The sequence below is a fragment of the Mya arenaria genome, chromosome 12, assembly GCF_026914265.1.
Source record: "Mya arenaria isolate MELC-2E11 chromosome 12, ASM2691426v1".
Taxonomy (NCBI): domain Eukaryota; kingdom Metazoa; phylum Mollusca; class Bivalvia; order Myida; family Myidae; genus Mya; species Mya arenaria.
This window is the reverse complement of record NC_069133.1, coordinates 16,279,120-16,297,389: the sequence shown is the minus strand read 5'-3', so window position 1 is coordinate 16,297,389 and position 18,270 is coordinate 16,279,120. Positions and strand designations below refer to the sequence as shown.

The window sequence follows — 18,270 nt, the reverse complement described above, 5'->3', positions numbered from 1 at the left end:
AACACAATATGAAAGGAATATGAAAAGTAATTGTTGTCCTCTTCGTAACGATAACAGTGATTTAGCAAATATTACGTCATTTACGTCATTTAGTGTTCACGGTATCAGGTTTATCATGCTGTCCTAAAAAGATAAAATCTTTGGTGACATAAAAAACTTTTCCGAATTTAGAGGTATGTGGAAATTATTGGAAATAACAGAAATATCAGTCGACAAAACATAAGTCACGGTCATAAAATAACTTCTAGTAATATTATCATTTGTTTTTATAAGACAATCCCTATTATGACGACAATAAACACGCTATGCACAAGGTAATTAAGAATTCCAGACAAGAGCCTGTTTGCCGTTGCACTCGCTAATAACCATAGCTGAAACGTCTATGTTTTCCCAAAATAACTAATAACAGTTACGATTAGCACTAACAACTGATATAAGCATTATAACAATATGCAAATTAGGATAAATCGATAACCGGATTCAGAGGAGCTCAACAGAGACAAATTTCGAAATTCAATGCCTTGAAACCGTTGGCATTATCAATTTGCCAGAATAGTATTGGCGTGCCAGCTGTCCAATCATTGTCCCGGTTTTGTGTTGCAATTTATGGAAACATTTCCCTCTAGCTCCCCCCAAAAGGGACTAGGTCACGTTTTATATACTCAGACATGAACTCAAACACACGTGAGGACTAAATGCTTGTTTAAATGACGTTTTCAACAATTCATTGAAAAAAACAAAATAATAAAATAAGTCCTTCTTTACATTTCTGTTTACAACGGAGAACACATAGATTGCTTTGTCTACGATTTATCTTTGTTCTCTAAACACCCTGGCCCGGAGAATTCTTTGAATGAATCAGAAACAAAATCACTTAAAATGGAAGAGGTGTTTTGACAAAAGCTATGTGACAGAGTCGCTTGCCAAACTGCCACTTATTCGAAACCATCCTGGTAAAACGTGTACAGCCAGCCGGGTCTATATGTTTAAAAATTAAATAAAGATTATTCGGCACTTGTTCTTAAACAACGGTTAATTTTGTTGTAAGTAAGAACGCATATTTTTGCATCTTATTTTCCAATTGATGAAAGTATGTTTGCTGCTCGGCTTTCTGTGAAAAATGTGAACATGCCCCTGATGATAATGACTCGTTGGCACAGTACTCTCACAATTTATAGTTTGCTCTTACGTCATAGGACACTCATACAACTTTCTTGATACAAAAATGATAATTTCGTTGCCTTTACCTTTCATCAATAGTCATTGTATGTGGAATTTATAGCTATTTCACTTACGAAAACATTAATGATATATACAAAGAAGGTTTTGCTGTTATTTTATCCGTGTATCTTTCAATTCTAAGTATTGTTTTTTTACATTTCGCATTTAACTGTTTACGGATACATTCAATAAAATATGTTAAAAGGTCAAGGCAATGCGGATCTCGTGCACAAATGTGAATAAACACAACCAGGTGAAGTGGTTTTACTGGTATCAAATTTCATTTCGGTACTGTAAAGGTTCAATGGAAAAAAATGTCGAAGGAGTGTTAAAGATCTATGGTGCAGAATTTGTGATAACAATGCCGATACACTTGTTTGCGCATATCTTTATGATTGATATTAAAGAGATGTGTGGACAAAATACATTAGATATGAGCGTTTATCAACAGAATGACCACAAAGAAGGCTTTTTAAAACAAAGCAGTCTTTAGTTAAATGGTCATTTTTCATACAATTTGAAAAATAGATGAATGATATACGATAATGGTATCTTTATTAACCACATGCGCCTCTAGGTTATCATTTCACTGATTTACGTGCACGTACGTCATGTTGACTACTGTTCTATACAAGGATGCGTTCGATATGGCTATTTAATCTTCGTTTGATTTCACCAAATTCTTAAGCAGATATTTTATGTTTAAAGCAATCGAAATCTGTATCATCCATAACCAAATACCTTTCATCTTGAATAAAAAAATAACAATAATTTTAATATGTTCTAAATTTAAACTTTTAAATTGACACAACCCTATCTGGGCAATTGGTGTAAAATTATGTCTGGTATAAAGGTAGATATGCAATATAAACATCCTTTAGTGAAAATTATTTGTGATTTTTGTGCGTTATTTAATGATGTTTATGCTATCATCGTTCTCTATGTTCCTTTGCCATTTTCTTTAACTGTATACTTGAAATGGATTGTTGAAAATGTTTATCTCCAATGCAAATGTATTGTAGTTGTATACGCAATGGGTTCATCGGTACCTGACAGCACTTATTTAATGAATAGTAATTCATGATGAAATGTGAAGGTATATAGAACATTAAGTCTTAATCTATAGTTTTAAGTATAACTACGAAACAAGAAACAAGGGTACTTACTTATTTTCAGTATAAATCCGGGGTCTTATATCCATAAACAGAAAAAAATCGTGCATTTAAACTTTAAATTAAACTAACACTTAAGGTAGTATATCATTCCAGTATATAAACGTTGCCATAAAGTTCACACGGTTTAATGCTCAACTATCATCAAATGGTGAATGTTTGTAGTGACTAGTCAGCTGAAATATTAAACCTACATCTTCACACATTGATCAGTGTTTATCAAGCGAGAGATACAGAGTAGCGCAATATCTTTCGACCGCGCTGTTGGAGATCGCTGTTCGAACAGAAAATATTCCTAAATAATCCGGAATGGATTTGTGTTATTTCATAACTTTAAAATACAAAAAGTGCAAAAGCGCAGACAACCAGCTCAGTTTTATAACGTCTCAAAAGTTTTCAAATCTTTATACAAATATTTAGCGAACAATTTCGCCTTAATAAGTTCATAATACCACAATTAAACGAGTACAGAGCATGTATTACAATGAACTAATACAGCAATCGTCCTATAGCGTAAACTATCCTTAAATACCACCAGTAAACATTCCCAGTGAAAGTATTATGGCTTAATTTAGAATACAGCAACCATCACAGATGCTAATCCTATTAATACCCTACAGTCACAACGCTACGGGCTAATTACATGGTGATGACTTCTTTTAATCAGAAGATCTTGCAAATCCAAGAAATTGCAATTGTTCAATAACTAAATATTCTACCATTTAAATGATTAAGTCATCATTGAACAGAAAATGTCCATACTTGTATGATAGAAAGAAGAACCACCAGACGTAACAACTTAGTTTGAGATTTGTCTTATTGAGCTTTGCCTCTAACTGTTTCCTTGATGATGACTCGAGGATTCACTGTTTTCTGTATTCCATAAGGGACAGCATAGCGCTACGTCTTAAATACTTAAATACATGTTCATTGAGATCCTGAGAAGTGTTTGATTTGGACAGCGGAAATACCAAACTGACATGGTGTGACCAAACATGACTTTTGTTGAGTTTAAACATGACTCAACTCATATTATATTTTTCCGAGAACGTTGAAATAAAGTAAAATACTTTGCATTCCAGCTTGCTTACGGATGTTGTTATACAATCCGTAATAAGAGAGCCATTATATTTTTGACAAGTATCATACCGATGCGACATATCATTTATCTTCCTTGATCAAGTATTTTGTTACAATATCATATACCTAACACTATAGAAAAAAAGATGACTTTATTAACGTACCGCAATTTGATAAGCATAGTGTTTTTGTTTATCCTGTCACTTGCATACAAATCGGTCCAATAACAAGGTGCCGTGTAAACTTTAGTTTATTAGGATAGTAGACCACGTGATGTTTATCTACAGTCAGATGGTCATGTGACCGTGAAAACGAACTTTTATATATTCTGCAATGTCAGAAGAACAGCACAAATGCTGTTTCAGTATCTTATCAATGGACCACTAACAGCCGACCTCAACAATCACTCGCCCATAAAGTCCCATCATTATGAAAAATAATGACACTGGCAAAACAATCGACCTGAAATCTACATGTGATGTGAAAATCTTACCCCACCCGCAAATGATGGAAACTGTGAAACAGCATTCAACGATACTCGTCGATAGTTTATTCCATTTCTGTGGTGAATGACAAAATATCACTTACAACAGAAATGAATGATCTCTTTGCCGGTGCAGTTCGGAACATCCAACACTATCAACATCAATTTAATCCATTTAACATGTGGCGACTGTTTGTAAACAATCGTGATCTTAAATCTTGACCTGTGTACTGTACTCTGTGACTTGCGGAATAATTGTTACATCATCAGATAATGTTTGGAGACTGATCCATGCTTAAGCACGTTTAAAAGTATTGTTTTATGTTTTGAATTGATATTGACGTATTGAAATTCAATGACTTTGAATATAAACGTATTGAAATTTTAAGAACTATTTTGGGGGGCGATTTAAACATGGATACCGAGTGTGATGACTTCAACAGGGAAAAAACAGTTGCCCCCCCTTACTTTTAAAGATACTTTATGATTTTTAGGTTTTTATAGTGTTTAATTTAGCACTCGATAAATCCCTCCGCATTGCCAGATAAACTTCCTTTATCAACGGCACTAACCTAATATTCTCTATATACATCAAACGTGTTGTTGTGATTCGAAAAGGCAAAGCGAGACAAGAATAAGCTTCAAAGCTTCATTCTCAATTATTTCGTGATTATTTCGTTTGGTGCATATATCACTTATCTATCTTTGCCACAGTAAATCCTTCGATTACGCTCAAGCGTTGTTCAAACGGAAATAAACAACAACAACAACAACAACAACAACAACTGTTTTATTGAAATAAATAGTGTTTAAACAAAAAAACTCCTAATTATAGCAGCTAGATTCATCTTTTTATCCTTATTATCAATACTATCGCTAACAACAGGATGATACGAAAGTGGATGTATTAGTGGCCGTATTTTTCGAGAGCATATTTATATGTAATATATAAGTCTGTCAAGCCCCCGACAAACTAAATCAATCGTAAAAAGCATATGATGTATAGTTGTTACGAGCTGTAAGCAACGACATTATAATTGCTGTTCACAGGCTAAGACTATTCGCATTTTAAAAACAGCCCTATTCATAAACCGTCGGAAATAGAAAAAAAAGCGATCAACAATTATAAAACTGGTATGGTGACCGAAGGAAACATATTGAACGTTAGAAGACGCACACGCGGGGTGGGGGTGGGGGCGCAACTTATGACGTGCGCGATCCTTCCTTAGGAATCAAAAACATAGTCTTCAAAGCGGTTTGTAGGATGACTAGTTTAAGTACAAACAGGTCCATACTGGTTCAATTTATAAATTTGTGTTCTACCATATTTGCAAACACTTTGACATGTTAAGGGGGGAAAGGTGTGGATGCACCCGTCCCCATGAAACCGATTATCTTAGTAAAGTAAAAATGAACTCAGTTATTATTAGTTTTACAACAAAACAAACAAAAACTACTTTTATTGCAAGCAATTAATTACAATTTTAAGTACAATTTGTCATTACATGAAAGATCTACAAATATAACACGAGCGATACATCATGGGGAACACATATAAAACCAGCTAATTATTAATATATCCCAGAAAAATCTATATCGAACATCAATCAAGCTGAGCTGTTTATGATATTTATATATTCCATGGCAGTTGTAATTAGTGTAATTGAACCCATTCGCGTGCCCGGCACCTGGCGGATATTTATGTATTTTTACGACAGTTTGATGATCTTCCGCTATTCTTGGAATATGGGTTTATTTTATTAGTGATATAGTCATTGATGAGTTTGTTAACAAAAGCATACGTGAAGGATCAACTGAAATATCTGGAGCAACAGGACTTAACTTAACTCGAAATATGCTACTTGTAACAGATTTAAGTATCTTATTTTATGTATCCAAATTACTGGCTTATACTTGATTTAACAAATATAAATATAGCTCATCATTAAACACTTAAAAGTATAAAATACTGTAAGAAAAACTCCAATATAAGAGGGAAATATAGAAATTAAACCATAAGAAATAGCCTCGTCGTCGCCATCATCATCATCATCATCATCATCAACATCATCATCATCATCATCATCATCATCATCATCATCCCCAACATCATCATCATCATCATCATCATCATCATCATCATCATCATCATCATCATCATCATCATCATCATCATCATCATCATCATCATCATCATCATCATCATCATCATCATCATTATCCCCATCAACTTTAATATGAACACCATTCAACTTACCTCATGAGTCTTGTATAATTCAAGAAGTCCGTTCAATGTTATACGACCCAATCAGCAATAACTAAGTTTGATCAAGATATGTGAAACTTGATTCTTTAATGCTTTATATAACCATATTTCTTAATCATTTACTTGTCACAATCTTTGACATACAGAACATATCTCCATACAAAGTTTATATTATGAATACCTTGCATATAACGCATGAGTCAGAGCAGTTTGAATTTTAAATTCCATCAAAATTGCATTATATATAACATTCCAACATCAGGACTGTATTCACTGTACGACATATGCGATAACTCAAGTGTGGAAAGGGGAATGGCTCAAGCGTATTTATTTATAAATGACACGTTTAAAGTTTCAGCCTGTTTCGTCTTATGTAGATTTTATTTAAAATAACGTATTTGATTTCACATAACAGTTCACGTTTAAACTTATGCAGTATGGACACTATTACCAGTATATTCATTACAGCATACATGAAAACACGAACTAAAATGATCTTGTCTCAAAGGGTAGGGTAATTTACTATCAAATGCCATGGACCGAATGCCTTAAATCGGAGTGCATAAAGATGACAAACAACTGCATGCCATTAATATATTGTTCATATCGGTAATGGGGTGTTCCGATCTCTGCATAGAATCAAGACTCAAATGACAGTGGTACTTGATTTGGAAATAAATCTATTGACTGATATTATTGACAAAAGCACACGGGACATTGATCTAAGAGGATGTCTTACAAATCCCCTACCAGTCTGGTAAAGTGCCTTAAATGGAAACTTATATAAAGAGAAATGTTTTTCTGATAAACAGCTACATATGATATGGTTTGATGATGAGGAACAAATATGTTCCTATCGCTGAAACGATTGAGTGCGCCGAAAAGACAATTACGAATATGTAATTGAACGAGTAATTCAATATAGTCGAGTGATACATCAGATCTATTGATGAAAGGATCTTCATTTCAGTAATTAATGAATGTGTTTTGAAAATGCATCTCAGTACTTTAAGCAGAGAACGATGTCTGAAACAAGAGCATCCAGGGTCCCGGAACGCACACTCATGCCCAGTGACATTTCATTCTGAAAACAGGATACTAAGCTTGCAAGGATCTACAAGTCTCAAACATTTAATGTCGAAATCATCAGCGTCATCATCTGGACAAAACTTTTTGATTATCTACTGTGATCGACGTTTTTGATTTCCTGTTACCATTTTCTGTTGCTTTATTGTATCGTATTTTGCCAAACTGTCACATGATTGCGTCCATAAAGAAAATCCGCCAAATGCTCAATTAGACGTTTACACGTGAAATGTAACGAGGTTTTGACAAGATGTACAGTTTCGCAGCTAAGACGTGATAAGCGAACATAATTTTGAAATTGATGGAATATTCCCATATCAACAACACAATGTGACGTGTTCAAAAACGTATAAAAAACTCATTTCGCACAGTTTACCGCAATCAGAGTGCACATGTCTGAAGAAGATCCACATCACCAACAAAGTGCTTGTAATTTATTGAGCGCTGTTTGCGTTTGTGATAAATCTCTCTGATAAAATCAAGCTGCATCAAATTCAAGACATAGAGGCTGGGACGAAATGTACCCGAATATTATTTAGAGATATCCAAGAAACTAAACATTCACTAGTATAAAATGACAAACTAAGCAATAAAATCATTGTAACTATTTTGACAGAGTACCAGTAAAATAAAGAAGAGGAGTAGGCATAAAATGATCCGACCGCATTTGCAGCGGAACTAGGTACGCCGGCTTTCTTTAGGTGTATTGTTATACTGTATATCATATGGTTATAATAAAAATAAGAGTACAGAATTTTGTAATATCCATGCTGATCGGCTAATAATTACTTGATGTACGGCATATGACATCACTATGGAATACGTTAAACCGCGTGAATATGCGCTCAATAGTTTATTTATTGATTAAAGCGCAACGTCCCCCTTAAGTCATCACTACAGTTATAAATTAACAATGACCAAATTAATCAGTTGATCATGAGAGTCTAAAAAGAAAATCTTAATGAACAATTAAGATAGCACATAGCATTTCCCTCTATGCTTCTTTTACATTAAAACATGGATAAGCATTTTACAGGTAACATGTAGTGCCGCATATACTGTATCATCTGCCGTAATACTAACTCGCATTTCTTTCTTTATTATTTATATTTACCGCTGTAAAAGTAAACTTTCTTAATGTTCTTTTACATTTAACGTGTTATTCTCTCAAGCCAAACCAGCGATCAATCAATAACTCGTCAGTCAACTGTCATAAAGACTCATGGTTGACTTGCTCGCTTCTGAAGTGTTAAAGGTAAAAAGTGGAGCGGTCGGCTTGACCACAATGATAAAAAGAACCTCCTTTCAATTTGAGCTAATAAATGTGCTTTAGATCCCATTAGAAAATCATATAAAAGGAATATGAAAATATATCACGTCATTTACGTCATTTAGTGTTCACGGTATCAGGTTTATCATGCTGCCCTACAAAGATAAAATCTTTGGCCACATTAATAAACATATCTGGATTGAGAGAAATGCGGAGATTATTTGCAAGAACAGAAATATCAGCCGACAAAATATTAGTCACGAACATACAATACAAGACAATTCCTGTGATGACGACAACAGACACACTATTCACAAGGTAATTAAGGATTCCAGACAAGAGCCTGTATGCTGTTGCACTCACTAATAACCACAGCTGCAAGATCTATGTTTCCCCAATATAACTATTGAAAGTTATGATTAGCACTTACAACTGATACATGCATTATAACAATGCCAATTAAGCTACCTATTAAAGTGGTTTAAAGGGACAAGCGGATTCGGAGGAGCAAAAACTCATTTCGAAATTCAATGCCTTGAAACCGTTGGCATTATATAGGAAAAGAGGATTTTCATCAAACGTGAAATCCCAGGGTCATTGTAACAGAAGGTCTTCATTAACAATTGTATTAGTAATATAGGTTCATACTGAACTTTTCATCAAGAATGGAGACGAAATATGTTAGATGGCCGTAATAACATTTGTCTGCTAACTCTCCTTATTAAAAGTTGTTATGCCTTTGCATATACAATAAATAAAAAAAAATAATATTAATAATATTCCTGTTTTGTTTTATCGTTGAAGCCAAAAATTTGATAGCATTTTAAGAGCCTTGTTAATCTGCCATGATTTCATTGTCAAACCAACATATGAAGTTTCATCCTTATCGGCTAAGATTTCATTGTCATACCAACATATGCAGTTACATGTTAATTTGCTACGATATCATTATTATGCAAACATATGCAGTCTAACTTTAGTCTGCCAGAATATCCTTGGCATGCCATTTGTCCAATCGTTGTCATGTTGTAATCATATCCATCTTGGTCCTCCAAAGGGACTCTGTTACGTTTTGTATGGTTAGACATAGACACAAATATGTGTGTGTGTGTGTGTGTGTGTGTGTGTGTGCGTGCGTGCGCGCGCGTGTGTGTGTGTGTGTGTGTGTGTGCAAAGGGAACTAAATGATTGTTTCAATGACATTATGTCATCCAAACTTCATATTACAGCTTGCTTGTAATATTTGATACAAAAGCCGAAAAGCGTAACTTAACGCTATTTAAAAGGGATTAATTAAAGCTCTGTTTAAACCAATTCTGTTCTAATCGCCAATTGCTGTTTGTTTGTTATCATAACAGTTAGTGAAATAACTCAATTTCAACAATTGGTGAAATAATGAAATCTGTAAGTAAGTCCCTCTAAGCTTCAATACATTTCTGTTAAGAATGAAGAACACATAGATTGCTTTGTCTACGATTTATCTTTGTTCTCTAAACATCCTGGTTCGGAGGATTCTTTTAACCAATCAGAAACAAAATAACTTAAAAAGGGAAGAGGCGTTTTGGCAAAAGCTATGTGGCAGAGTCGCTTGCTGAACTGCCTCTTATTTGAAAGTCATCCAGGTAAAAACATTAACAGCCAGCCGGGCCTATATGTTCAAACATAAAATACAGTTTTCTTTTCATTGTTTCTAATTGATAAAAGCATGTTTGCTGCTCGGCTTTTTGTCAAAAATGTGAACATGCCTCTAATGAAAAAGACAATTTGGCATACTCTCGCAATTAACAGTTTACTCTTACGTCATAGGACTCTCATACAACCTTTTGGATACAAAAATGCTGATTTCGTTGCCGTTCCCTTCATTCGATATATATTGTCTGTGCAATTTATAGCCTCTTTTACACAATGAAAACGTCGATGACATGTACAATATTTTTGCTGTCATCATCACCGCTTATCTCCCAATACTAGCAATTGTTATTTTGACATTTCAATGGCCAAGGGTATTATCAAACTGTTTAAATACTAATCTTACACAAGGCAGGGAGTCTGAAATCAGCAGAAGAGGTCAATGCAAGTTCGATCTAATGCACAAAATGTAAATAAACACAACCAGCGGTTTAAAGATATCAAATTACGTTACGGTTACAGTACTTCTATAATTTAATTTAAATTCAAAGGTGTACCGTTGTATAAAGATCTTTAGTGCAGATTAAATGATGAAAATGTAATGCAGAAATAAGCGTATCGGCATTGTCATTGATATGCGGAAGAGATATATGAACGAAATACATAAGCGTTTATCATCATACCGACCACAAAGAGGGCTCACCATTTAATAGTTTTAAAACCCAGCGGCCTATAGTACAGTTATCAATAACACAACTTGAAAGATATATGAATAATAAATTCCTTCAATGTATCTTTAAAGATGCACTCTTACTCCCAAATAAGATTTACCACAATTAATTGTTTTATTATGCCCAAAAGGAGGAATGCATGTCGAAATCAATGGTTTCTATGAAGAATATCGAGTTTAATATGAAAGATAGGTGCAGAAAACACGGTATTTCTATCTTATGAGACGGTAGTTGATGGCAGTAAATCTTTTAACACTCATCAATCATTTAATAGTTTTGTATCTTAAGCTATTAACTACACGGCTACAATCTTGTTATCAGTAATTAATATTTTATAAATGCATTATTCAGGAAGATGTTAAAGGTTGATCAATTTATGTTTGTTTTACATATGTTAGTACTGATTTTGAATAAAAGTGTCACTTTAATAACTACAAGCGCCTCTAGGTTATCACTTCACTGATTAAGAACGTACTATACATTGACTACAATAATATAGAAGGATGCATTCGATATTGCTATTTAATCATCATTTGATTTCACCTTAAGCACAGGTTTATATTTAAGGCAATCGAAAAGTTTGTCGACTTAAGTGGAATGTCAAATACAAATACCTCTACGATCAGTGTTTAAATATCATTTGGGCGAAAACAGTGATGTAACTTTACACTAAAATTAGAATATTAAATAGACAAATAGTCTGTCTGGGCCTTCGTTGTTTATTACTTTCTGGTACAAAGATATATCTGTAATTTGTGTCTTTAGAGGAAAGAAGTTGAGAAATTTGTGCATCATATATTGATTGTTCATGTTATCATATTTATCTATCAATATCATTGTTCCTTGCCTCCTCTATAATTGTCTACTTGAAATGTTCACATTTGTTTAGCATGGTCATCTCAATTGTATGTATTGTGTTTATACGCGCAATAAGTACGTAAGTACTTTGTGGCACTGTTCTGTGATGATATGTGAAAGTTTATAGAACATAAAGTCTTAGTCTATATTTCGTAGAGATAAAACTAGATACAAGACTACTTACTTATTTCCAGTATAATTCCTGGGTCTAATATCCAAACATTGGGTAAAAAAACATTTAAACTTAAAATTTAACTAACACTTAAGGTAGTACAGCAAATTCATACACAAATATTTAAGCGAAAACGTCGGCTTGAACGTTACACGGTAAGATAATACTACTGCTATCATCAAATGATGAATGTTTGTAGTGACAAGTTAGCTGAAATATTATCAGAGAGCAGGTGCACATAGCGAGATATACAGAGCAGCAACCTTCCCGTCAACCGCACTGTTGGATATCGCTGTTCGAACAGATAATATGCATTATATTAAAGATGCACTATTACACTAACTCCGTAATAAGATTTAACACATTTAATACAATTGTTTTACTATATCAAAAAGAATGATCAATAGCGAAAACAATGGTGCTTATAAAGGATACTGAGTTTAATTTGAAAGAAATATGTTGGAAACACATTATTACTACCTTATGAGAAGATAGTAGATCTTTTAGCATTCACCAATCATTTAATAGCTTTGCGTTTTCAGCTATTAATACACGGTTATAATATTGTTATCAGTAATTAATATTTTCCATATATGCATTATTTTGTAAGTAGTTGAAGGCTTATCACTCAAAATTTATGTTTCTAAACATGTAAGCATTGATTTTGAATAAGAGTGTCACTTTAATATGAAACCGATTCAAGTAAGTTCTTTACTGAAATTACAAAGACCAAAATCGCTGAAAAACAGCACGGATAAGAATATTTTGAAAAACCTTACACGTTAAGGGTTCGTCAACATGGTACAGTCTTGATCCCTTACATGCTTAATTTATTCTTAATATAAAGTTTGTTTTGTAAACTGTTTTAAGCGACCAAGAAAATATACATTTCCAATTTATATTCATTGGTAAACATTAGGCCAAATAAATTCAAAATGCCAATTTAATGGAAAATTGCGTCATTGTTACCCCAATATTATTGATATAGCAACGGAACATTCATTGAAGAATATTCTGATATTAAATAAATATGTTTTAAATACATTTTGCATAATCATTTGCAAGATGTTTCGTAGGTACGACTATTTTAGGATATATTATCAGGTTTGTTTGATGGTTCATCTCAGCCATTTCTTTTTTCTTCTTTTCGTAGAAAAAGGTCGACGATGCGACAATTCAAAAATTCACCAAGAGTCGGGACTTAAATGCGCCAAGTGGCGGGGTAAAAATACTTTAAGAGGCGAAGAATAATACGGCGCATTTCCGCCCCGCCACATGGCCAAATTCGATGTGAAAATGCAATCACACGCATTGGCAAAAATTGTATTGAACATACATTTAAGGAGAGATATTTCGGTCACCATGATGTACCATTGGAACCGAAGGTCGCATAAAGATGACGTAGAGGTGCACCATTACATTGAGGGACTCAATAAAATTTAAAAATCTAGTATCTCTATTTCAGAGGTGCTTCTCTAATTGATGTCCTGAAGATACAAGCACACTTTCCTATCTAGTAGTGAACTTCTACTTTTGATGTAAGAACTGGAATAATGCGACTGTTGACTAGAACGGTACTTCATACACAGCAATGTAAGAAAATGAAATCCTATATCATTCAGAAAGCTTTGTTTCTATAGATATGATTTGTTACGCATGTTTATCATTTCGACATTGACCCTATTTTGATTAAAATTACATTTATAACGTATGATTTGTTGATGCGTTATTGGTATATTTAAACAAATTGCAATGCAGTCAAATAAACGATTACTTTAGTATATTTATAACGTTCTATTTCTTAAAATACAACAATAAAACAACTTTAGAGCATATATTAATGCAAAATTTAGAATGCAGACATCAGCCCAGAGGCTAATCGTTGTAATGCACTTCAGTCCTAATGTTATTGGCCAATTGCATGGCGATGACTCATTGCCATCAGCAGATTCAAGACATTGCAAATTTTCAATTACCATATCTCGTGATTTACTTCGAAAATCTGAACATCAAATTCATCATCGAACAGATAATGTTTATATTATGTAAGAACAAACACATAGTTGCGCGAACCCGTCTTTGAATGTCATCATCGCCCAAAGGCTAATCATTTAACTCTTGAACATAAATTCTGAATTAAAGACAATTTTTACTGTACCAACATTTCCATTTAACTTACCTCATAAGTCTTGAATAATCTATGTTATTCTTTTAATGGTATAAGCCCGAATCCGCAATTATAAGTGAAGAAATGTGAAAATTGATTCTTTTAGTGATGCTTTAGGTGAATACACTTCTCAACCAGTCACTTGTCATAAAATTGTCTACCAGGATATATCCCAATAGAATATTTATATAATAAAACTATTCATAATGCATGAATCAGAGTAGTTTGCATTTTAAATTGCTTAAAAATGCTTTCTATTCAACATTCCAACATCAATATGTATACACTGTATGACATTTGCGATCACAAGAGCATGACAAGGAAAATCGCACAAACATATTTGTTTTTAAACAAACAACTGCATAAAGGGTTAAAGGGAGCTTTATTACATGAACTAAGCTATTGCTCCAAACTACAGAAGCGCGCGAACAATACATGTATAAAGCTCAGGCAAAATATAATATGGCAAACAATTACATAATATGATAAGCGCACTACAACACTCAATAATTAAAATTGCAAAATAGAATAGGGATTATTTAAGGTTATTCAGAGAACTTTGTATTTCCTTCACAATATGAAATCGAGTTTGAACAGCATTGTTAATATAGTCCTGGTAGCACGAAGATTTCCAATCACCAAGCATCTGTATGGCATCCGCAGAAAGACCATAAATATAGACCATAAAATATAATGTCCCTTCGACGAAGATGTTGGTCTGGGTTAAACTTGACACCAGCGGTGGACAGCACATTACTTCGGCGTAATAGTCCATAAAACATTGCCAGATAAGCTGCCCAAACTGTGGCATCAAGCGATGATTTCAAATCCAAACAAGAAAAGATCTGATTTAGCATGACAGGTGTGATTGGTTGTTTTCTAACTATGTTGTCACCCTGTAATTATAAATAGCCGCAGTTAGACATATGCCTCAGAAGTCTTGATATTCCAGTGTTTTCATGAAGCCTACTGACACTGTCACTTAAAACGTTGTACTGTCCAGCATAATAAACAGCATGAAGACGGAAATTATAAATGGCTGATAGCCAGAAAACACGACGGAGAGAATTCATCACTGTAAGGTCTTTACATGAACCCCTGTTTATAAAAGCACATGTAGTCATATTGTCACAATGTGAATATACTTTCCACTTTGCCCAAGCTGGGGCCCAACGGTGAGCCGCAGGTTCCAAGCTCAATACTTCAATATAGTTAATGGGTAATTTTGCAATTATTGGGGTACAGTGTGTATAAACAAATTCGCCATTGAAAAATCAACCAGCTGCAATTTTGCACGCATCAATCGTTACGGCGGTAGCCGATCTACTGTCAATAATAGGCATAGTTCCGTTAAAATATTGCATAAATTCCAACCACCACAAAATGTCTTGTTTATGTCCCACGTAACTCGAATCCTGTGCCATGGCATTTTGAGGGTGTTGCAACGATTAATAAGGTGACGCATATGAAAGCGTCCCCCGTAAACACATTGTGCAACCCAATTCAATTTTCCCACCATACTCTGAATATTCCGCTTTGAAACTTTTTTCTGATTAATAAATGACCGCAAAGACGACCGCAACTCATCTAACTTTTGGTTTGGAATGCTTACTGTCATAGAAGTGGAGTCTAAATTTACACCAAGAAAAAGCATCTTTTTTGCGGGACCTTCAAGTTTATTGTAGTTGATCTGGAATCCAAGTTCCCGCAGTAAACGTAAAAGTTCGTGTAAGGCCTTTTTGCATTTTTCATATGATTTGGAAATTATTTGGAAGTCGTCCAGGTAGCAGATTATAGATTTGTAGCCTTTACGATCCATCATTATCCTTACAGATTGCGTAATGCGATTGAAAATTTCGGGGCTTCGCGCCGCACCGAAACTAAGCCTCCACTTAAGACCCATTGCTTTATAATTTGATGGATGTACTTTTACACTGCGATAGGCATTTGCTAAGTCCAACTTTGCCATGAAACAATCATGTGTTATGAAATCCATGGCATCTTGTACAGTTTGGTATTTGAAGTTATTAGTCGTTGCAAAATCATTTTTTCGTTTGTTGCTGATAAATAATTATCAACCTCTGAAAAGTTTGAAATTTTGTTGTGTTGATCTACAATATAAAAACCGTCTTTAATCCCTAACAGCAAATATTCACGATCGTAGTAGTTCGCGGGGATCTGTCTTTCCCATGCCTCATATATTAGACTTGTGGATCGGCTCCATACTGGTTTTTTGTCTTATAATGTTTTTGGGAGGTGTCTTTTGCGGTCGGATGGCGATATTTACAGTTAGAGCCGAATGGGCAGGCTCCTTTCGCTTTGAAGATGCGACAGTCCTCACGATTCGTCTTAACCTGACTCCCTTACATTGGGACTCGTGGGCGTTTTGGCACGATAATTTGCATTTCCATATGTGGCGAGAAGGTTCCCCAACGGAATGAATGTTCGGCCTGCAACTCCCGGTATGAATAATCGAAATTGAGGACACTATTCCATTCATAACTCTCCGCGAATTCAAATATCTTGGTGGTATATATTAAAGCCAAATAGTACTCGATCTCAGCTCTGGGTAGTTGGTTTGTACTAAGAAGATGATTTAGCACGCGCATGTTGCCTGCCCCCCATTCCTCAAGAAATATTCCTAGATATGGATGGTCTTCGTCTGTCCCCAACCCAAGAGTATCTGGTTGGTCTTGCCCAGACCGCAAAATGAACTCTTTGCGAGGGGTTTGGCAAACATTTAACTTAAACATATGGCAAGCGTCCAGTCTGATAAGCGCGCATGTAATAACTAGCATGGAGCGAGGAATTGACTCCCAGAAAAACCCCATTAGAGGTGTGAAAAAAGGGGGCGCCAGTAGTAGTTTGTCTAAATACAATTAAATAGCTTAATTAAACATAAATGGCACGATTTAAGTTTCATCATGTTTCGTCTTCTGTAGATTTTATTTAAAAAATATTTTTTATTTCACTTTTATAAAAAATAGCTCATGGTAAATAAATGCCCCAATTACATTTGCCGCCTCAGTGTGTAAGTTTGCATTTATGAAATTATTGGAAGCAAATAAATATCTAAGTTTACATGCATTAAATCATTGTTAAATGAATGAACAGCATCAATAGAATCTAGTCTCAAAGTGTCCGGAAAAAAATACATCCATATTACTGTGCAATTAGCCTGACCTTATACAGGATTAAAACTTAAAACGAGCCTTTTATAAACAAATATGTTTATTCGATTTCCCTTGCCAAACAGGACAATATATTAAACCCCAGCAATGACTTTCATTGGAGCTGGACCCATGATTTACGAATTGTCTTTAGTCAGAGTCTAGACACAGACTCAGAAAAGCACTTTTGTTGAATAACAAAGAGTCAACTTCATTCCAGACGTTTTTCAGGAGGCCAGGAAGCCAATAATTGAAACAATGAGCAAAATCTGTTTTACAGATGACTATAAGGTTGGCAAGAAGAATGAAGGTTGATAAGCAGGAAATCCTAGTATTTTTAATTTTGAAATTAAGTCGCTTGTGGATTATTTTTTTAAAAGTTAAAATAACGGCGTTTTAGCTTATATAACACTGCAGATAACAGCAATGCTACCTTTTATAAATTTTTCAATAAAGAAGCCGCTATGAATTCAATGTTTGCTTAAAATGGTTGCTCTGTGCCAACTAGTAAAATAATATGATTATCAGTAGCAGTAGATTTGCTGGTGACGTCATCAATCAGTTTGCATAAAGATGACGAACACTTCTTTATTCATTGATATATTGTCAATATTGCATAACCCATAGAAGAAATGTCTGATTAATTTTGTACTTTCCTGTCTAGTTTCCAGATACTAATGGGTGTTCAGATAACTACCTAGAACCAAGACTCAAATGCCAGTGGTAATGAAATCTTATATTGACTGAAACTATTGACACAAACGCACGCGACGTTGATGTAAGAGAATGTCTTACAATTCCCCTACCTGTCTGGCAAAGTTCTTTAAATGGAAATTTTAATGAAGAGAAAAATCTTTCTGATAAAACGCTTAGTATGATATAATTTAATGATGAGGAACAAATTTGGTCCACTCACTGACTTTGAGTGCTTCGAATAGACTGTTACAAACATGTAATTGAACGA

At 34.3% G+C, this 18,270-nt stretch overlaps 1 protein-coding gene across 6 annotated transcripts in view; it reads right to left on the bottom strand.

Moving 5' to 3' along the window:
• Positions 1-18,270, bottom strand: part of LOC128212040 (uncharacterized) — a 125,274-nt gene that overhangs the window by 92,379 nt on the left and 14,625 nt on the right. Inside the window, exon 1 of one of the 6 annotated variants that reach the window (XM_052917276.1) lies at positions 11,982-12,120. The exons of 2 other annotated variants lie outside the window; for them this stretch is intronic. The gene's annotated coding sequence lies outside the window, so the exon portion shown is untranslated. 3 more of the 6 variants (XM_052917281.1, XM_052917274.1, XM_052917272.1) reach the window with 3 other exon arrangements.